This window comes from Carex rostrata, chromosome 16 (assembly GCF_964058835.1).
Source record: "Carex rostrata chromosome 16, lpCarRost1.2, whole genome shotgun sequence".
NCBI classification, from domain to species: Eukaryota; Viridiplantae; Streptophyta; class Magnoliopsida; order Poales; family Cyperaceae; genus Carex; species Carex rostrata.
In genome coordinates, this window is record NC_135933.1 from 10,512,832 (window position 1) to 10,533,236 (window position 20,405).

General features: G+C 35.3%; 2 long non-coding RNA genes across 3 annotated transcripts; both read left to right on the forward strand.

The window, feature by feature from the left end:
• The first annotated feature begins 1,234 nt into the window (after window positions 1-1,234).
• Window positions 1,235-2,492, forward strand: LOC144567860 (uncharacterized). 2 transcript variants are annotated; one of them, XR_013515524.1, is made up of 4 exons: window positions 1,235-1,303; window positions 1,399-1,484; window positions 1,795-2,140; window positions 2,430-2,492. It is a non-coding gene; the product is annotated as an uncharacterized LOC144567860 (long non-coding RNA). The 2 variants fall into 2 exon arrangements; XR_013515523.1 differs by lacking the exon at window positions 2,430-2,492 and having other exon boundaries at window positions 1,795-2,405.
• Window positions 2,493-4,415: 1,923 nt separating this feature from the next.
• LOC144567728 (uncharacterized) lies at window positions 4,416-5,390 on the forward strand. The gene is made up of 3 exons (XR_013515491.1): window positions 4,416-4,771; window positions 5,038-5,109; window positions 5,211-5,390. It is a non-coding gene; the product is annotated as an uncharacterized LOC144567728 (long non-coding RNA).
• The last annotated feature ends 15,015 nt before the right edge of the window (window positions 5,391-20,405 follow it).

Here is a 20,405-nt window from a genome sequence, read left to right on the forward strand (position 1 = left end):
TGTAGACGCTATCTATTAGAATATATTTACAACTATATTTGATGACAATCATTAACAATAAATTTTTTTTACAACTTTGTTATTCGTGTAAAATAAATAATTTAGTAGATTTATTTAATCTATTAGTATTTTTAGTGCCTGTCATTAATAGTAAAATTTTATCCGATTTAATACATTATTTGTGAAAATTCTTATTGAAATTAAAAAATTTGAAAACATAATTGCAACGAAATTTATAAAAATTATAGAATTAGTATAATAAAAATGAACTAAAATAGATAGTTTGCTCTACACGCAAAGACCTGCTGCCGAATCAAATCAAATCAATATCATTTATAACAGATATTATTTTTTGAGATATCGCCACAAAGATTAATATTTTTTAGATCTTTTGAGGCCTTTTTCTTGAAATGGGAAGGTCTACACGCAAATGGCTTGCTCTACACGCAAAATTATGTCTGGCACTATACCAGTCCCGCCTCAGACCAATAAGGGGTCCGGATTTTCTACAGCAATATAATATTTGAGTTTTCATCCTCACCGTCAGATTTCCTTAATATTCGTGCCAAACACAGAGGGAACGGTCCAGATCCAAATAAAAGATTGGGTTATACTCCTGAATTTTTAAAGGGCCTCGGGTACCTACTTATAGGTCAGCTCCCGACTTTCTTCATTAATGAGATATTTACAGCTTCAAAAATCTCACCGAGTTCTACCTCTGAGTGACTAGCTAGCTGAGAGCTCTCCCTGGCTGGCTAGTTGTGGGCCGAAGTTTTTTTCTGAAACCACAAACCTTGCGAGAGAGAGAGCGAGAGAGCAGGCGTGCGAGAGAGAGAGAGAGACAAGCGAGAGCGATCGCGGGAGAGAGCAGGCGTGCGAGAGAGAGAGAGAGAGAGACAAGCGATTGAGAGCGATCGCGGGAGAGGAGGCGAAGGAGAGGGAGCGTGAGGAGGAGAGAACGCATCTGATGTCGGGGAGGAGAGAACGCCAGAAGCGGCCGTCAGGAGGAGGAGCCGGCCTTTCAAACCCTCTCACACGACAGAATTGGTCGAAGTTCGAAAATCTCGAGTTTGAGGGGTGAGATAGCATCTCTTTCTCCCCTTGATTCTTTATTTTCGATTTAGGCTTCAATTTCGTAATTTAGTAATCGTTATCTCAGGGTTTAGGGTTTAAGACGCAGAAATAAGGATTTCTGGGGAGAGAAGCTTCAGATCTCTAGTATCTGGTGCTGTTAGAGGATGGTGGAGCTGCTGAGGTAACAGGTTCACCCACTGAGAAAGCAATCCTTTCATGGGGCATCAAGGTATCTGGTTTTTCATCCTCTATCAAGATTTTTCCCCTCTTTTTGGTTTTTCTTGCATTTGACCAACTTCAGTTTTCTTTTTGGTTCCATTTTAGTTGGGAATGAAATTCAGTGAAGCAAGAAATAGATCTTCGGTTATTCATGTTTTTCCATTAAGCTTGGTGGTGTTGCTGTACAACTGGTAGGTGACTATATGAATAATTATCTTCCATGTAATATTAAATTTTGACTAGTTTCATGTGCTTATTATTTTATTTATTTATTAAGTGCAGCCTTATTTTGACTAGTTTCACTTGCAAGGTCTTGCTGTTTTCTGATTTTTACCTTTAGTTGGTAAATTTACATGAAGTAAAATCCTAATTAATTATATGTGCCAAAATGAGCTGAAGCTATGAGATGTAAATGGCATCTGATAATAGTCCATGTGTTGGATTCTTAACTCCCTCCCTCTTCCTGTATTTGTATGAACTTAATTGATTCCTTGATATTAGATGACAGTTGTGGAGGCCTATGTTAGAGGAACCAGGTTGGATGATGTCAGCAATTGTATCAAGCCTTATGATGGAGGGCATCTCACAAAACACTACTGGCAGTGTGTTCTTTTTTTTTTTTTTCAATATACCCTGTTATTGTTGTTCTGGTATAAAACAGATATAGTTTTTGTCGATTTGTTTTTTTTTTATTACTTATTTTTGGAATTGTGACATGCTTATTCTTTCTCAATTGTGCAGTCAGCTGAGAGAACGTTGGATGCACCAGATATAGTAGATGACTACTACCTTAATCTGCTCGACTGGAGTACCTGGCGATGGATCGACCACATTCTCAGTTTTTGCGGTACACTCTCTTCCTCTCTGTTGAAATTCTTGATTCATGGATCTTTTTTGTGTTCAATTCTGTTTCTCTGAGATCGAATTTGTAATGATCAGCTGACATGATGGTACAGTTCAGTAGGTGAACCTGTTGCATCTCTCTTGATGGTACAGTTTATCCGATAAACCCAGTTCAATTTGTTTCACCTACTGAACTGAACCTGTTGCCTCTCATCTTGGTTCCTAAAAACCTATTGAATTGGCTCACCAAACTACATTCTCAGTTTTTTATTTTTAAATTAAATGAAAAATAGGGAGACAGGTTCATCCTAAATCTTGCTCATTGTCAACAACATTTCAACTTCAAATTTGGAGGCCAAGGCAAAGGACTTTAATGAAGTCTTGCATGGACAGTACTTCCCTTGGTTTGCACAATATATGGTCATGCAAACCATCATTACTATCTACTCTTCCTTGGGAGAAGGTGCTCTCTGTCACTCGTTAAATGAGGTTCTTGTTCTAAAACTTCTGGCTCTATTTATTTGGCATTTTTAGTTTCAATTTTGCTTATCCTCGCAGCTATTGTGATGACTTTAAACCCTTTTTGAAACAAACATGCACTAACATAGATGCATTGCCTGTCTGATTAAAATATCTTTTCAAGAAAAGACCCCAGAATTCTTAATACACTAGGTGAAAGAGGATAAACAACAAATATATATTCCCGCTTAATACATTAGGTGAAAGAGGATAAACAACAAATATAGATTCCCGCAAACACAGTTTGTGTTCATATTATAATTATTATATCCTTATTTCTGTATTTCAGACTGAGGCCACAACTGTGGTATGTGGGCCAAAAGAATTGAAAAAGCTGATAGACATAAGTGGCCAGCTTGACACGGTAAAACGCGTGATTTACATCAGTGAATCAGGTGTCTCAGCTGAGGTTTCATTGGCCAAGAACAACTCCTCGTGACAACTCTCTTCCTTCGAGGAGGTTCAGAAGTTAGGTCAAGAGAACCCTGTTGAACCTGTCATGCCCCTTGCTTCAGATGTTGTCGTAGAATAAGCTAAATAAACTTCTTTCTTCATTCATTAGGTGCACTTGATTGACGGACGAGCAAGTGCTAGCTCCAGGCAAAATCCAACTGCCACCTTTGTCAATGCATTTGTGAATGCTGGATTTGGCCAGGTCATATTTAATAAAAATATTTTCAAGTAAGGTATTGCTTTTAACTATAAATTGTTTTTGTTTAAATATTCCTTTTTTGGCACTCTTTGTACAGGATAGGTTGATGACTGCCCCAGCTAAGACTTCCAGTGGTGGGTCCACCGGAAGTTGGTTGTTCAAAAACAAGGAGCATGGCAAAGCCAGTGCAGCCGCAAGCTTGGTATGAACTTTGTGTCTTCTTCTAGGCATGATCAAAACCTTCATTGATATCCAGTATGTCATTACTAGTATATTTATTGAATCTGCATACTCTTTGTTCATTTTTTGGGATGATCCATTTGTGGGATGTGGACTCGGGTCTTTCACAAATTGACAAGTTCCTACACAGCAATGATAATCATGTGGTGGCTGGAGCTCTCTTGGGTGTTAGAATAGTTTACTGTGGCATCAAGAATGATTGTGATCCTGTACTCTCTCTCTCTCTCTCTCTCTCTATCTATTTGAGAATGATTTAATATCGTTGCTTCTCAAATTGTCCCGGCATTGGCACTGCTTATTGGTTTTCTTGATAGAGAGGATACCACCATCAGAATTGTTGGGGCAATCCTAGGTCTTGGCATTACATATGCTGGTACTCACAAGGATGAGGTTAGTACTGAAGATATTTCTTATATTGAATTACACGGCAGTGACTACTATCCACCTTACATTTTAAGTTTTATATACAGCTTAAAGTTTGCCTGCCAAATATTTTGGGGGACCCAAAAACAACCCTCGAAGTGCTAGTTTTTGCAGCTGTGGGATTCTACCTCCAATAAGATGCTTAGTATGATTAATTTTATTACACTTAAACCATTATTTTATGTCAATAATACCAAAACAATTTCTAGCATCTTTTGCTCCTTTCAATGTGCTTCATACTAATTATTCGAACACATTCTCATCTGCAGGTCAGGACTTCAAGAAGGATCCATCAGTCCCGGGTCGGGTGCCTTGCTGGGAAAATAAACATTCTCACAACTGGTGGCATGGATGGTGCAATTTTGAACAATGACGTCAGCACTCGGGTTACACCGTCTGCTCTTTCCGTGCCCATTGCAATTGGTATAAATGATAATCTTCTCCACATATGGCACCTCACTACATCCAACCCTAGTGACCAGTTTAGCAATCATACTGCTGAGTTGAAGGTGTTTGCTTGGTGTCCCTTCCAGAGCAACCTACTAGCACGAGGAAGAGGTAGTAAGTGAACTATTCTTCTAATTAATCTTGTGTTACGATAATCTATTTTCTGTTTGATTTGCTGCTGGTTTGGGTCGTGATCTGGTTCCTGGGGTACACCTAAGCTGTTTGTATTTTCAATTCTGTAGGTGCAGTAAGTTGGCACATGCACTAGCTATCCTGGGTGACATGCTGATTTTCCTTGACTTGTGCTCCAGTAGACAACTAAGCAGGAACTGGATGTAATTGAAACTCAATTAGGTAACCTTGCCCCATTTTTTAAACCTTATTTTGGTCAAAACTGACCTTAACCTATTTCATTTAACTATTTTGGTCACATTTTTGAAACCTTAAACTACATTTAAATATGTTTCTACTTTGTTTCAATTGATTTTATTGGTAAGTACATTTAATCTCCAATTTTAATAATAAAGCGTTTAACCATATTATCATGAATTCTACTTTATTTCAGCAACTTGAACCTATGCATCCAAGGGGCATCATCAACATGGCAATTCATTTTACAGAGCTGATGATATACATTGCAACAGTATGGCAAGGGCATTGTATGCTAACTATTGGTGCTGCAATTTTCGAAGGTTCTCTTCTCCCTCATTTTATTCTCCTTTTCCCTTGTGTATCTTTTTCTTGATATTCTAATATCACCACTAATTGTGACTTCATCTCTTGCTTGATATAGTAATTTAGGAAGTGATTCTATGCTGGAAATTTTGACCAAACTCGGACCGGTACACATTTTAATTTTTTTTTTTACAATTTTATGATGTATTGGAACAGTTGTGCAGTCTTTTTTGTTGGTACCTGAGGGGTACCATCTGTAACCATCGATTTGGTAGCCAATGTTTTCCTTGGTGTTTTCCTTGAAAACCAGGAACTAAAGTGTTTTGAGAAATTAGAGGGGCTTCTTGATTGAAAGTCACACACACTTGAACTTATCATTCTGTGTGTATAATTTAAACTAAATGAATTTAAGAGACACATCAAAGTCATGGCCGAATCTAGTCTTAGATGTGTTGCTTTTGCGTATTGACCACTCAATGCGGAAGCGGTACCAAAGGAGGAAAATAGGGACAATTGGGTATTGTCAGAGGAAGAACTCATTCTCCATGGAATAGTGGGTGGGAATCAAGGTATTCTTGCAACTTCTAATGCTCCTTTCATTGTAATTTTATATATATCCTTGACCTTTGATTAATTTCCATTTTCCTTTTTTATTTTTTTTTAAAGGATCCGTGCCGTCCAGGGGTCAAGGATGCTGTGGAACTTTGTAGCAGTGCTGGTGTCAAGCTATTATTTAATGCCTAAATTCACTCTAATGATAAATATGAAAGGGATGAGTATTTAAATTCTTTTTTTTTTCTCTGAAGCATTTAGGTACGTATGGTGACACGAGATATACAAATAGCGAAGGCACATCCCTCAGGTATATCATCTTGTTCCTTGTTCGTTAGTTGGGTTTAGTTTCTTGGATGTTTTTTTATTTTTCTTTTTTTTGCTAGGGCTATGATTAGACTGATATCCTTTTAGGGCCCTTTGTTACATAAAAGCTGGGTCTGTAATTTTGTTACCTACTGGGTGTCTGATTCAACAAATAATAGTACAATGTTTAGCTCGGTTAGGAGTTGTTGAGATTGCGTGTTGTACCCCACAATTCAGGTCTGTGTATGTTGTGAATTTTTTTTATATACCTTGTCCGTTCTTGTTCTGGTATATAGAAAACAGACTATTTTTTGTCAATTTGTTTCTTTTATTACTTAGTTCTGGAATTATCACATGCTTATTATAAAAATTTTTGAGATTTATTTGTTGCTGTGCCCCACAATTTATGTCCGTGTATGGTGTACATGAATTTTTTTTTTGTTTAATATACCTTGTTATAATTGTTTCTGGTATAAGGCAGAAACAGTTTTTTGTCAATTTGTTTTTTTTTAATTACTTATTTTTGGAATTGTGACATGCTTATTCTTTCTCAATTGTTGGTCAGCTGAGAGAACATTGGATGCACCCGATATAGTAGATAACTACTACCTTAATTTGCTCGACTAGAGAAGTGTTAACGTGCTTTTAATTGCACTTAACAACCTGGGGAATGCTGTAAATGTGTCTACCTCTGAATTGGTGACAATTGATGACGACACTGGCCTTGTTACTAGTGTCAGCTGGGCTCCAAATGGGCAACACATTGCTATTGGTCTCAACTAATCTGATGTACAGCTGTGGGATTCTACCTCTAATAAGATGGTTAGTATGATTAATTTCATTACACTTAAATCATTATTTTATGTCAATAATACGAAAACAACATCTTTTGCTCCTTTCAATGTGCTTCATACTAATTATTCGAACACATTCTCATCTGCAGGTCAGGACTTCAAGAGGGATCCATCAGTCCCGGGTCGGGTGCCTTGCTGGGAAAATAAACATTCTCACAACTGGTGGCATGGATGGTGCAATTTTGAACAATGACGCCAGCACTCGGGTTATAGTTTTCCCCAAATTGTTCCCATCCCAGTGTAATTAATTCGGTAGGAAAAAAACACATCAGAGTACATTATTTATATCCATCCCATCTTGATTGATTTCTCTCTCTCATCTCTTTATTGGTCATGAAATGAAATGGACCAAGTGCATTATCTTATATCATATAATACTAACAAATACGCTTCAACAGCAACTTAGCTACCAAGATCATATATAAAGGTATCTAGCATCTTAATTCTTTTTACCCTTTGTGGGACTAGTTATTTGTAGTCTGATCCGGAACTACTACTCTACAAATTTGTTTGAAAAACTTGCGCATATATATTAATTTCTTTTATTGAAAGGGACTGACTAACTAACTTTAGTTCTGAAGTCAATGCACGGTTTTTTATTATTACATCAATTTTATAAATATTGTTTAATTTTTTATTTATTTAAATTACATCGAATTTAGTTCCTTTTATATATTAGTACATCAAAATTATAAACATCACTTTAAGTATTTTCTTATTATAAAATATTACTTTTTACAAATTACATAGAAATTTAAATACTTGAGATTCCACATTTTTTTTATTTCGGAACTCAATTTGATATCTCATGTCAGATTATATATATATATTTTCTTATTTTAAATAGGTGAGAAATTTAAATAAAAATACATAATTTGAAATAAATCAAGATTTCCTACAACTAATTAATTTCACGATACAACCAAACACTCCTTTCAATATATTTCATAATCAATCCTATGCATATCCATGCTCATGGCTTCCCACCTTTTCAAAGTGGATTACCATCACCATTAAATCTCATCCCGTGTAATCATGTAACAAACGAATACGATCTTGTCACCGTTCAAACTTATACACCATAATTTTTTAACTTGTTTGAGTTGATAGGATCTTGCCACCGTTCAAACTTATGGTTGTAGCATGCGTGCCGTTCAAACTTGCACGTCTTATTTATTCTACTTTTGTTTATTTCGTGTACATAACCGGTAGACTTCAACCAAAGCTGACTTGACCGTTACTTGTTTAAGCTGATAGGTCTATGTTATAGTTTTTTTTAGGTGGTCAGATCTCACAACCTTCCCCATTGGTTAGTACCGATAATTGAGGTGTACTTTTGTTTATATAGATGAAGCTTTTCTTGAAGTGAGCTGCTTTCTTGGAACGGCACGCATAATACAACTATGCCTTTCTTGCGGTTTCGCTTGTAAGATAAGTTTCCTTCACTATATATCCCATTTTTTTGTGGCACGTCTTATTTCTTCTCATTTTAGTTGTTTCGTGTACATAACCGGTAGAAGTCAGCCAACGCTGACTTGACCGTTACTTGTTTGAGCTGATAGGTGTATGTTATAGTTTTTTTTAGGTTGTCAGATCTCAGAACCTTCACCATTGGTTAGTAACGATAATTAAGTTGTAATTTTGTTTATGTAGATGAAGCTTCTCTTGAAGTGGGCTGCTTTCTTGGAACGGCACGCATGCTACAACCATGGCTTCCTTGCGGTTTTGCTTATAAGATAAGTTTCCTTACCAATCTATCCTTTCTGTTTTTGTTGCACGTCTTATTTCTTCTCCTTTTGGTTGTTTCATGTACATAACCGGTAGAAGTCAGCCAAAGCTAACTTAACCGTTACTTTTTTAGCTGATAGGACTATGTTATAGTTTTTTTTAGGTTGTCAAATCTCACAACCTTCGCCATTAGTTAGTACCGATAATTGAGGTGTACTTTTGTTTATATAGATTGAGCTTCTCTTGAAGTGAGCTGCTTTCTTGGAACGGTACGCATTCTACAACCATAGCTTCCATGCGGTGTCACTTGTAAGATAAGTTTCCTTCACCATATATCCCTTTTTTTGGTGCACGTCTTATTTCTTCTCCTTTTGTTTGTTTCGTGTACATAACCGGTAGAAGTCAGCCAAAGCTGACTTGACCGTTATTTTTTTAGATGATAGGTCTATGTTATAGTTTTTTTTAGGTTGTCAGATCTCACAACTTTCGCCATTGGTTAGTACCGACAATTGAGTTGTACTTTTGTTTATGTAGATGGAGTTTCTCTTGAAGTGGGCTGCTTTCTTGGAACAACACGCATGCTACAACCAAGGCTTCCCTGCGGTTTCGCTTGTAAGATAAGTTTCCTTCACTATATATACCTAGTTTTTTTGTTTCACGTCTTATTTCTTCTCCTTTTGGTTGTTTCGTGTACATAACCGGTAGAAGTCAGTCAAAGCTTACTTAACCGTTACTTTTTTAGCTGATAGGTTTATGTTATAGTTTTTTTTAGGTTGTCAGATCTCACAACCTTCGCCATTGGTTAGTACCGATAATTGAGGTGTACTTTTGTTTATGTAGATAAAGCTTCTCTTGAAGTTGGCTGCTTTCTTGGAACGGCACGCATTCTACAACCATGGCTTCCTTGCGGTGTCGCTTGTAAGATAAGTTTCCTTCACCATATATACCTTTTTTTTGTTGCACGTCTTATTTCTTCTCCTTTTGGTTGTTTCGTGTACATAACCGGTAGAAGTCAGCCAAAGCTGACTTGACCGTTACTTTTTTAGCTGATAGGACTATGTTATAGTTTTTTTTAGGTTGTCAAATCTCACAACCTTCGCCATTGGTTAGTTCCGACAATTGAGGTGTACTTTTGTTTATGTAGATAAAGCTTCTCTTGAAGTGGGCCGCTTTCTTGGAACGGCACGCATTCTACAACCATGGCTTCCATGCGGTGTCGCTTGTAAGATAAGTTTCCTTCACCATATATCCCCTTTTTTGGTTGCACGTCTTATTTCTTCTCCTTTTGGTTGTTTCGTGTACATAACCGGTAGAAGTCAGCCAAAGCTGACTTGACCGATACTTTTTTAGCTGATAGGACTATGTTATAGTTTTTTTTAGGTTGTAAAATCTCACGACCTTCGCCATTTGTTAGTTCCGATAATTGAGGTGTACTTTTGTTTATGTAGATGGAGGTTCTCTTGAAGTGGGCTGCTTTCTTGGAACGGCACGCATTCTAAAACCATGGCTTCCATGCGGTGTCGCTTGTAATATAAGTTTCCTTCACCATATATCCCTTTTTTTTGTTGCACGTCTTATTTTTTCTCCTTTTGGTTGTTTCGTGTACATAACCGGTAGAAGTCAGCCAAAGCTGACTTGACCGTTACTTTTTTAGCTGATTGGTCTATGTTATAGTTTTTTTTAGGTTGTCAAATCTCACAACCTTCGCCATTGGTTAGTTCCGACAATTGAGGTGTACTTTTGTTTATGTAGATAAAGCTTCTCTTGAAGTGGGCCGCTTTCTTGGAACGGCACGCATTCTACAACCATGGCTTCCATGCGGTGTCGCTTGTAAGATAAGTTTCCTTCACCATATATCTTTTTTTTTTGTTGCACGTCACCATATATCCCTTTTTTTGTTGCACGTCTTATTTCTTGTCCTTTTGGTTGTTTCGTCTACATAACCGGTAGAAGTCAGCCAAAGCTGACTTGACCGTTACTTTTTTAACTGATTGGTCTATGTTATAGTTTTTTTTAGGTTGTCAAATCTCACAACCTTCGCCATTGGTTAGTTCCGATAATTGAGGTGTACTTTTGTTTATGTATATGGAGCTTCTCTTGAAGTGGGTTGCTTTCTTGGAACGGCACGCATTCTACAACCATGGCTTCCATGCGGTGTCGCTTGTAAGATAAGTTTCCTTCACCATATATCTTTTTTTTTGTTGCACGTCACCATATATATCCCTTTTTTTTGTTGCACGTCTTATTTCTTCTCCTTTTGGTTTTTTCGTGTACATAACCGGTAGAAGTCAGCCAAAGCTGACTTGACCGTAACTTTTTTAGCTGATAGGACTATTTTATAGTTTTTTTAGGTTGTCAAATCTTACAACCTTCGCCATTGGTTAGTTCCGATAATTGAGGTGTACTTTTGTTTATGTAGATGAAGCTTCTCTTGAAGTGGGTTGCTTTCTTGGAACGGCACGCATTCTACAACCATGGCTTCCATGCGATGTCACTTGTAAGATAAGTTTCCTTCACCATATACCTTTTTTTTTTGTTGCACGTCACCATATATCCCTTTTTTTGGTTGCACGTCTTATTTCTTCTCCTTTTGGTTTTTTCGTGTACATAACCGGTAGAAGTCAGCCAAAGCTGACTTGACCGTAACTTTTTTAGCTGATAGGACTATTTTATAGTTTTTTTAGGTTGTCAAATCTCACAACCTTCGCCATTGGTTAGTTCCGATAATTGAGGTGTACTTTTGTTTATGTAGATAGAGCATCTCTTGAAGTGGGCTGCTTTCTTGGAACGGCACGCATTCTAAAACCATGGCTTTCATGCGGTGTCGCTTGTAAGATAAGTTTCCTTCACCATATATCCCTTTTTTTGTTGCACGTCTTATTTCTTCTCCTTTTGGTTGTTTCGTGTACATAACCGGTAGAAGTCAGCCAAAGCTGACTTGACCGTTACTTTTTTAGCTGATTGGTCTATGTTATAGTTTTTTTTAGTTGTCAAATCTCACAACCTTCGCCATTGATTAGTTCCGATAATTGAGGTGTACTTTTGTTTACGTAGATGGAGCTTCTCTTGAAGTGGGCTGTTTTCTTGGAACGGCACGCATTCTACAACCATGGCTTCCATGCGGTGTCGCTTGTAAGATAAGTTTCCTTCACCATATATCCCTTTTTTTGTTGCACGTCTTATTTCTTCTCCTTTTGATTGTTTCGTGTACATAACCGGTAGAAGTCAGCCAAAGTTGACTTGACCGTTACTTTTTTAGCTGATTGGTCTATGTTATAGTTTTTTTTAGGTTGTCAAATCTCACAACCTTCGCCATTGGTTAGTTCCGATAATTGAGGTGTACTTTTGTTTATGTAGATGGAGCTTCTCTTGAAGTGGGCTGCTTTCTTGGAACGGCACGCATTCTACAACCATGGCTTCCATGCGGTGTCGCTTGTAAGATAAGTTTCCTTCACCATATATCTCTTTTTTTTGTTGCACGTCACCATATATCCCTTTTTTTTGTTGCACGTCTTATTTGTTCTCCTTTTGGTTTTTTCGTGTACATAACCGGTAGAAGTCAGCCAAAGCTGACTTGACCGTAACTTTTTTAGCTGATAGGACTATTTTATAGTTTTTTTAGGTTGTCAAATCTCACAACCTTCGCCATTGGTTAGTTCCGATAATTGAGGTGTACTTTTGTTTATGTAGATGGAGCTTCTCTTGAATTGGCCGCTTTCTTGGAACGGCACGCATTCTACAACCATGGCTTCCATGCGGTGTCGCTTGTAAGATAAGTTTCCTTCACCATATATCCCTTTTTTTGTTGCACGTCTTATTTCTTGTCCTTTTGGTTGTTTCTTCTACATAACCGGTAGAAGTCAGCCAAAGCTGACTTGACCGTTACTTTTTTAACTGATTGGTCTATGTTATAGTTTTTTTTAGGTTGTCAAATCTCACAACCTTCGCCATTGGTTAGTTTCGATAATTGATGTGTACTTTTGTTTATGTAGATGGAGCTTCTCTTGAAGTGGGTTGCTTTCTTGGAACGGCACGCATTCTACAACCATGGCTTCCATGCGGTGTCGCTTGTAAGATAAGTTTCCTTCACCATATATCTCTTTTTTTTGTTGCACGTCACCATATATCCCTTTTTTTTGTTGCACGTCTTATTTCTTCTCCTTTTGGTTTTTTCGTGTACATAACCGGTAGAAGTCAGCCAAAGCTGACTTGACCGTAACTTTTTTAGCTGATAGGACTATTTTATAGTTTTTTTAGGTTGTCAAATCTCACAACCTTCGCCATTGGTTAGTTCCGATAATTGAGGTGTACTTTTGTTTATGTAGATGAAGCTTCTCTTGAATTGGCCGCTTTCTTGGAACGGCACGCATTCTACAACCATGGCTTCCATGCGGTGTCGCTTGTAAGATAAGTTTCTTTCACCATATATCTTTTTTTTTTGTTGCACGTCACCATATATCCCTTTTTTTTGTTGCACGTCTTATTTCTTCTCCTTTTGGTTTTTTCGTGTACATAACCGGTAGAAGTCAGCCAAAGCTGACTTGACCGTAACTTTTTTAGCTGATAGGACTATTTTATAGTTTTTTTAGGTTGTCAAATCTCACAACCTTCGCCATTGGTTAGTTCCGATAATTGAGGTGTACTTTTGTTTACGTAGATAGAGCATCTCTTGAAGTGGGCTGCTTTCTTGGAACGGCACGCATTCTAAAACCATGGCTTTCATGCGGTGTCGCTTGTAAGATAAGTTTCCTTCACCATATATCCCTTTTTTTGTTGCACGTCTTATTTCTTCTCCTTTTGGTTGTTTCGTGTACATAACCGGTAGAAGTCAGCCAAAGCTGACTTGACCGTTACTTTTTTAGCTGATTGGTCTATGTTATAGTTTTTTTTAGGTTGTCAAATCTCACAACCTTCGCCATTGATTAGTTCCGATAATTGAGGTGTACTTTTGTTTATGTAGATGGAGCTTCTCTTGAAGTGGGCTGTTTTCTTGGAACGGCGCGCATTCTACAACCATGGCTTCCATGCGGTGTCGCTTGTAAGATAAGTTTCCTTCACCATATATCCCTTTTTTTGTTGCACGTCTTATTTCTTCTCCTTTTGATTGTTTCGTGTACATAACCGGTAGAAGTCAGTCAAAGTTGACTTGACCGTTACTTTTTTAGCTGATTGGTCTATGTTATAGTTTTTTTTAGGTTGTCAAATCTCACAACCTTCGCCATTGGTTAGTTCCGATAATTGAGGTGTACTTTTGTTTATGTAGATGGAGCTTCTCTTGAAGTGGGCTGCTTTTTTGGAACGGCACGCATTCTACAACCATGGCTTCCATGCGGTGTCGCTTGTAAGATAAGTTTTCCTTCACCATATATCCCTTTTTTTTGTTGCACGTCACCATATATCCCTTTTTTTTGTTGCTCGTCATATTTCTTCTCCTTTTGATTTTTTCGTGTACATAACCGGCAGAAGTCAGCCAAAGCTGACTTGACCGTAACTTTTTTAGCTGATAGGACTATTTTATAGTTTTTTTAGGTTGTCAAATCTCACAACCTTCGCCATTGGTTAGTTCCGATAATTGAGGTGTACTTTTGGTTATGTAGATGGAGCTTCTCTTGAAGTGGGCCGCTTTCTTGGAACGGCACGCATTCTAAAAGCATGGCTTCCCTGCGGTGTCGCTTGTAAGATAAGTTTCCTTCACCATATATCCCTTTTTTTGTTGCACGTCTTATTTCTTCTCCTTTTGGTTGTGTCGTGTACATAACCGGTAGAAGTCAGCCAAAGCTGACTTGACCGTTACTTTTTTAGCTTATTGGTGTATGTTATAGTTTTTTTTAGGTTGTCAAATCTCACAACCTTCTCCATTGGTTAGTTCCGATAATTGAGGTGCACTTTTGTTTATGTAGATGGAGCTTCTTTTGAAGTGGGCTGCTTTCTTGGAACGGCAGACATTCTACGACCATGGCTTCCATGCGGTGTCGCTTGTAAGATAAGTTTCCTTCACCATATATCCCTTTTTTTTGTTGCACGTCTTATTTCTTCTCATTTTGGTTTCTTATTTCTTATTTCCATGCGGTGTCGCTTGAAGTTGTTTGCTTTCTTGGAACGACACGCATGCAACAACCATGGTTTCCTTGCGGTTTTGCTTATAAGATAAGTTTCCTTCACAATATATCATGTCTTTTTTTGTTGCACGGCTTATTTTTCCCCTTGTGTCTGTTTCGTGTACCTGACCGGTGGAAGTCAGGCAAAGCTGACTTGCCGGTTACTTGTTTGAGCTGACATTGATGATCAGAATGTCCACGACGACAAGTATGGTCTCGGTGCATTCTTTGAAATTTTAAATTTATTTTTAGTTTTGTCAAATAATACTAATTATCTTACTTTTAATATTCCATGCAAGACAAGATGCATGTTTTTCTCTAGTGGGTCTAGCGGTTATCAGTCGCATTCTACACAGTCATATTCTTCTATGCCGCCAGCTCCGCATCTCACAGAAGAAGATATCAACATGATATCTTCTCGGGTACTTGATTAGATGGAGGCTCGGTTGGAGGCTCGGGTGAAGGCCCGGGTGGAGGCTCGGTTGGAATCTCGGTTGGAGTGTCGGTTGAGAGCTTCTCGGGTACGAAATTTGATATTCAAGTATGTTTTAATTGTGAACTATAAATTCTAATTATCTAAACTACTTTCTTACAACCTCACAGGACGGAGGTTCGAGCTTACACCAGGCCTCGCCGCCTGCTCCTCAGGATGACGAAGGTGATGACGAGGGGCAGTTCTCAGATGTCGGCGGAGATGGTACTGCTTAGGTGGCTAGGTATTTATATATGGTTCGGATGTTTGTTTTGACATTCCTGGTTTAGTTGTTACTTGACATTTAGATTATCTATTACTTGATGTTATTCTACATTTATGTTTATGTTTGATGATATGGTATACAGTTTTCTGATATTTATGTTTATATCTGTTTTGTATGTATCGATATCTTGTATTATGTGTATGTATTGATGTTATGTTGTATTATGTGTATGCATGTATCGATGTCTTGTATGTGTATTATGTTGTATGTTGGTACGTGTCGTACCAATTATTATATGGTGCAAATTTACATAATAAAAAAAATTATGAAAACCTGACAGAAAACTTTCTGCGACCGGTTTTAAGTATCAGCGATCGTTTTTTTGGTCTCAGGAAAAAACTATTAGAGACCGTTATTTTACTATTAGCGACCGTTATTTTGGTCGCTGATAATTTTTTTCTGACGTTAGCAAAAAATTAGCGACCAAAAAAATTGGTCGCATAAACATTATCAGCGACCGGTGACGTCATCAGACGAGTATTTGCGACAATGCTTACAGTGACCGGAATTGATCGTCAGCGACCGTTGTAACTATCTGTGACCGACACTTGGACTTTCTGCGACCAAAAAATCGGTCACAGATAGTAGGATCTGTTGTAGTGTAGGTCATACTCGATAGTCTTTTAATTTGTGGAAAAATTAATTACACCCAGTTTGCCACCTTTAATTTGTTGATATTATATATTGTTAGGTTGTAATTAAAATGACCACCAATGGCATATATATATATATAGTATATATATATATATATAGTGAATGTGGGTACAATTAATTAATTAATTATATTTCCATTTAATAATTAAATTTCCGTTTAAATAAATTAATGCATGCATCTAATGACCGCTTAGTGAATTTGAACATATCTTATCTTAGTGCATGTAGAACGATTGGAGTATACGTATGTAGTACGTAGTACTCGCTTTTTAGGTTTATCGTTTTTACTTTTTACTTTGCTTCGTTGCACAAATTAAATCAGTAAGCAACGTTTTTACTATTGGAGGAAATTAATTAAACGACGTTGGTAAAAATAAATCCCATTGTAGAATATTTTTTATTTTAACTTTGTTCCAAGTAATGCACGAACCTTCTTTGATGTAAATATGTTTTGTACTTATTTTGTCGAATTCGCATCCTCTTAGTTAGATATCTCAAAAGTTTAAATAAGTTGTACGTGCACCAATCTCAACTGTTCAAATAAGTTGTGCACAATAATACTCCTAAATTTGCGCTATCCCCGAGTAGGCACCGTACACTATATGTTATCTAGTAAGCTTTGGTTCATTAAATAATACATTTGTTCTTAAAATTGAATAACATGGCATATATATATTCATTTTTTTTTTTACTTTTTATAGACGGCTGATGTGAATCAAGGCACGGTGTTATGATATCTAATGAAATTTTTTAAGCCCATCGATTTCAAATTTCAAAATTTTTCAAATATCAAACCTTTTCAAATTTCATTTTTTTAAATTTCAAATTTGTTTCCAAATTTCATTTTTTTTTCCAAATTTCAATTTTTTGTTTCAATTTTCAAATTTTTTCAAATATTTGAAATTTAAAAAACTTGAAATTTGAAAAAAGTTTGATGTTTGATATTTGAAATTTGAAATCGGTGAAAAAAATGTCTATTGTGTTCTATGTTTGATATGAATGTTATTTACATGATATAGTTTAGTTTATTACCTTATTTATTAATTTATTTAACTTTTCACATATCCATAGTTCTATTGTATTCTATTAGTTATATTTTCGTTGTTATTGTCTTTATTTTATTTAACTTGTATACTTATGCTACTTTAGATGATATTATTGTTAACTTATTTATTTAATATTTGTATAATATGAAGACCTCACTTTTGGATAGTAACATAAATGATGTTTATGTATTGCAACAGAATTAAATATTCGACACAATTTTTTGTTAATAATTAAATAAAAATATGAGCCGACTCGCGAGCCGAGTCGAGTCGAGCCAAGCCGAGTTGAGCCTTTTCCTTTCAAATTAAAGCGAGCCGAATGATATTGATTTTCTTATTGAGCCGAGCCGAGTTTGAGCCGAACCTTAATCATTAGCAACCCTAGAGAGAGAGAGAGAGGTGATTCTACGTTGGTCGAGAGAGAGAGAGAGGTGATTCTACGTTGGTCAATGGTCAAGCTTCAATATATTACAGAGGAAACAAGCCGAGGAGAAAAAAAGAAAATTCTCCAAGAGAGGAATGTAATTATAAATTATTACTTTTCTTGGATGCAAAGTCTATGTCAGTCAATAATAAAAGTGGATATTCAAATTTCCTTTTCCAAAATCAACGTGACATCACATCACCTGGTAGGCTAAGGCTAGTAGTACATACCATATGGTCCCGACATTTTTAAAAATACAAATATTTTAATAATAATAACTAGGTTTGAGCTAATTAAATAAAAATACCAAAACCGTTGAAAATTTTCACGGCTTGGAATTTTAATTCCAAACTGTGGATATTTTTCACGGTATGGGTTTTTTTTTTCAAAATTTTTTTTTTATTTTTTTTATTTTTTGTATTGAAATATTAGAAATTTTAAATATATTTCTTTGAAAATAGATGGAATACAATATAATTTGATTTATTAGAAAGACTGTAACAAATAACCCGATCAACATTTTTCAGGCCGGATTTTTTGCGGCTGTAAGAAAAATTAATATATTTCTTTATGTGTTATAGAAAATATTGTGATTCTTCTAGTACATTTAATTTCTAAAAAGTTGTATCTATTTTGAGAATTCTTTTTGAATAACAATCATTAAATAACTTAAAGTTTTTATTTTTTTTCAAAAATAAATACAACTTTTTAGAAACTAAATGTACTAGAAGGATCACAATATTTTCTATATTACCTAGAAGTGACTTTTGAACCGGAATCAATAACTCAGAATCCAAGCATTTTTATTTTTTTTTCAATAACACATAAAGAAATATATTAATTTTTCTTACAACTGCGAAAAATCTGGCTTGAAAAATATTGATCGGGTTATTTGTTATAGTCTTTCTAATAAATTGAATTATATTGTATTCCATCTATTTTCAAAGAAATATGTTTAACATTTCTAATATTTCAATACAACAGTATTCCATCTATTTTCAAAGAAATATGTTTAACATTTCTAATATTTCAATACAAAAACTAAATTTTTTTTAAAAATTTATGTTTTGCAAAAAAAAAAAAAACCCAAACCGTGGAAATTTTCCACGGTTTGGATATTTTTATTAAATTGGCTCAAATTTGGTTATTATTATTAAAAGATTTAACTAATTGGGTATTTTTAAAAATGTCGGCATATGGTCCATTCCATACTCCATAAGTCCATATCCATATCGCTTGGAATTATTATTTTTTTCCCTTTTCCCTTTCTCGTAATGGATTCTTTGTGATTATAGCCTACCAGAAAGAAAGGCAACTGTGCACATGTATCTAATCAAAAAGTTCGCATGTAGAAGAAATAAGTCTATCATTCTAATTCGGAATTTAGATATAATAAGAATGTAATTCAGAAATAAATTGTTAATTCTGTAGTATGATCGTATATTAAAATATTAATTATATTATTAAACAAACAAAATGTTTGTAATTTCATGGATAGTAATATAATAGTTTAGAATTTGCGATGCACAGATTGTATTTTGATTTTTACTACTAATTTTTATTTTCCTGTGTGAGTTAGCACGGTACTGAGGTCTATGAAGCGAGTGACGGATTATAAAATAAAAAAATGTATTGTTTGTACAACTTGTCTGAAATAATTCAAAAAATATTATTCAAGATAATAATACAAATTAAATGTAGATATTATTCAAAAATAATATTTCAGTGAATATTTTTGTTGATGCCGTTTAATGATCTATGTTGTTAAATTATTTTAAAAAATATTTTTGAAAGTTGTTGATTACATTAAAACACAAAATATAATATGCATAAATAGAGGCAACAATTCTTCTAATATTTTTTCTTTTCAACTAAACAATTCTTCTAATATTTTTTTTCAACTAAACAATTCTTCTAATATTTTTTTTTCAACTAAACAATTCTTCTAATATTTTTTTTCAACTAAACAATTCTTCTAATATTTTTTCCAACTAAAATTAGGTGAAGATGGTTAAACGGAGCAAATTATCCATATCTCCTTAATAATTTTCTACCCGAACCCATTTTGGTAGAACTACTTTTCTATCCAAAGTCAATTGCAAACCCAAATTGACAGCCCAAGTTTCTCTCTTGCACATTCGCTATATACGTGTTACTTCCGTACTAACTTATATATAAAGCGTATAGCGATATTTAACACAATAGTTGTGGGACAAACAATTGTGTGGAATCAGACGCTGACGCTAGGAGCAGTCAATTTTGTTTATTAAATTTAATTAACTATTTTTGAATTATCTTTTTGACTTTTTCACATATCAAGGAATCCTTCGATCTTAAATCAGATATTATTAATTGTGTATTGCTTTCTACTCTCTACATATGTTACACAGTAAATAAATCTACATGTCTAACTGGATGATGAATATATATATAACATTGCCATAAAAATAAATCTACATTGCCATAAAAACATGTGAATTAGAGCATTTAATTAATTAATTTTGTTCATTTGTTTTGTGTCCTTCCACTCATGTCAGTTAACCCTTTTAAAATCTTTGTTTTTTTTATTATTTCAAATACTTATAGTGTGTGCTTATCACTTTAGTTTTGAGGAATGAATCCTTATTCTATGTTTTAGGAATATATTTTTTCTTTGAATTTGTTTTTATGCATAGCTTGTGATCACTAATTTAAATATGAATATTCAACCAATTTTCTAAGGAATTTGCTATAATTAACTCTGAGAAATTAAATGAAATTCACCTTTTTCAAAAACCTTGAAACATATATATGGTCCTTACCTCCTAAATTTAAAAAAAATATATTTTATGAGACTCACTTTTTTCTATTGGATTTAGATTCCTATTCAGAATTTCAGATCCTTCCATATCTC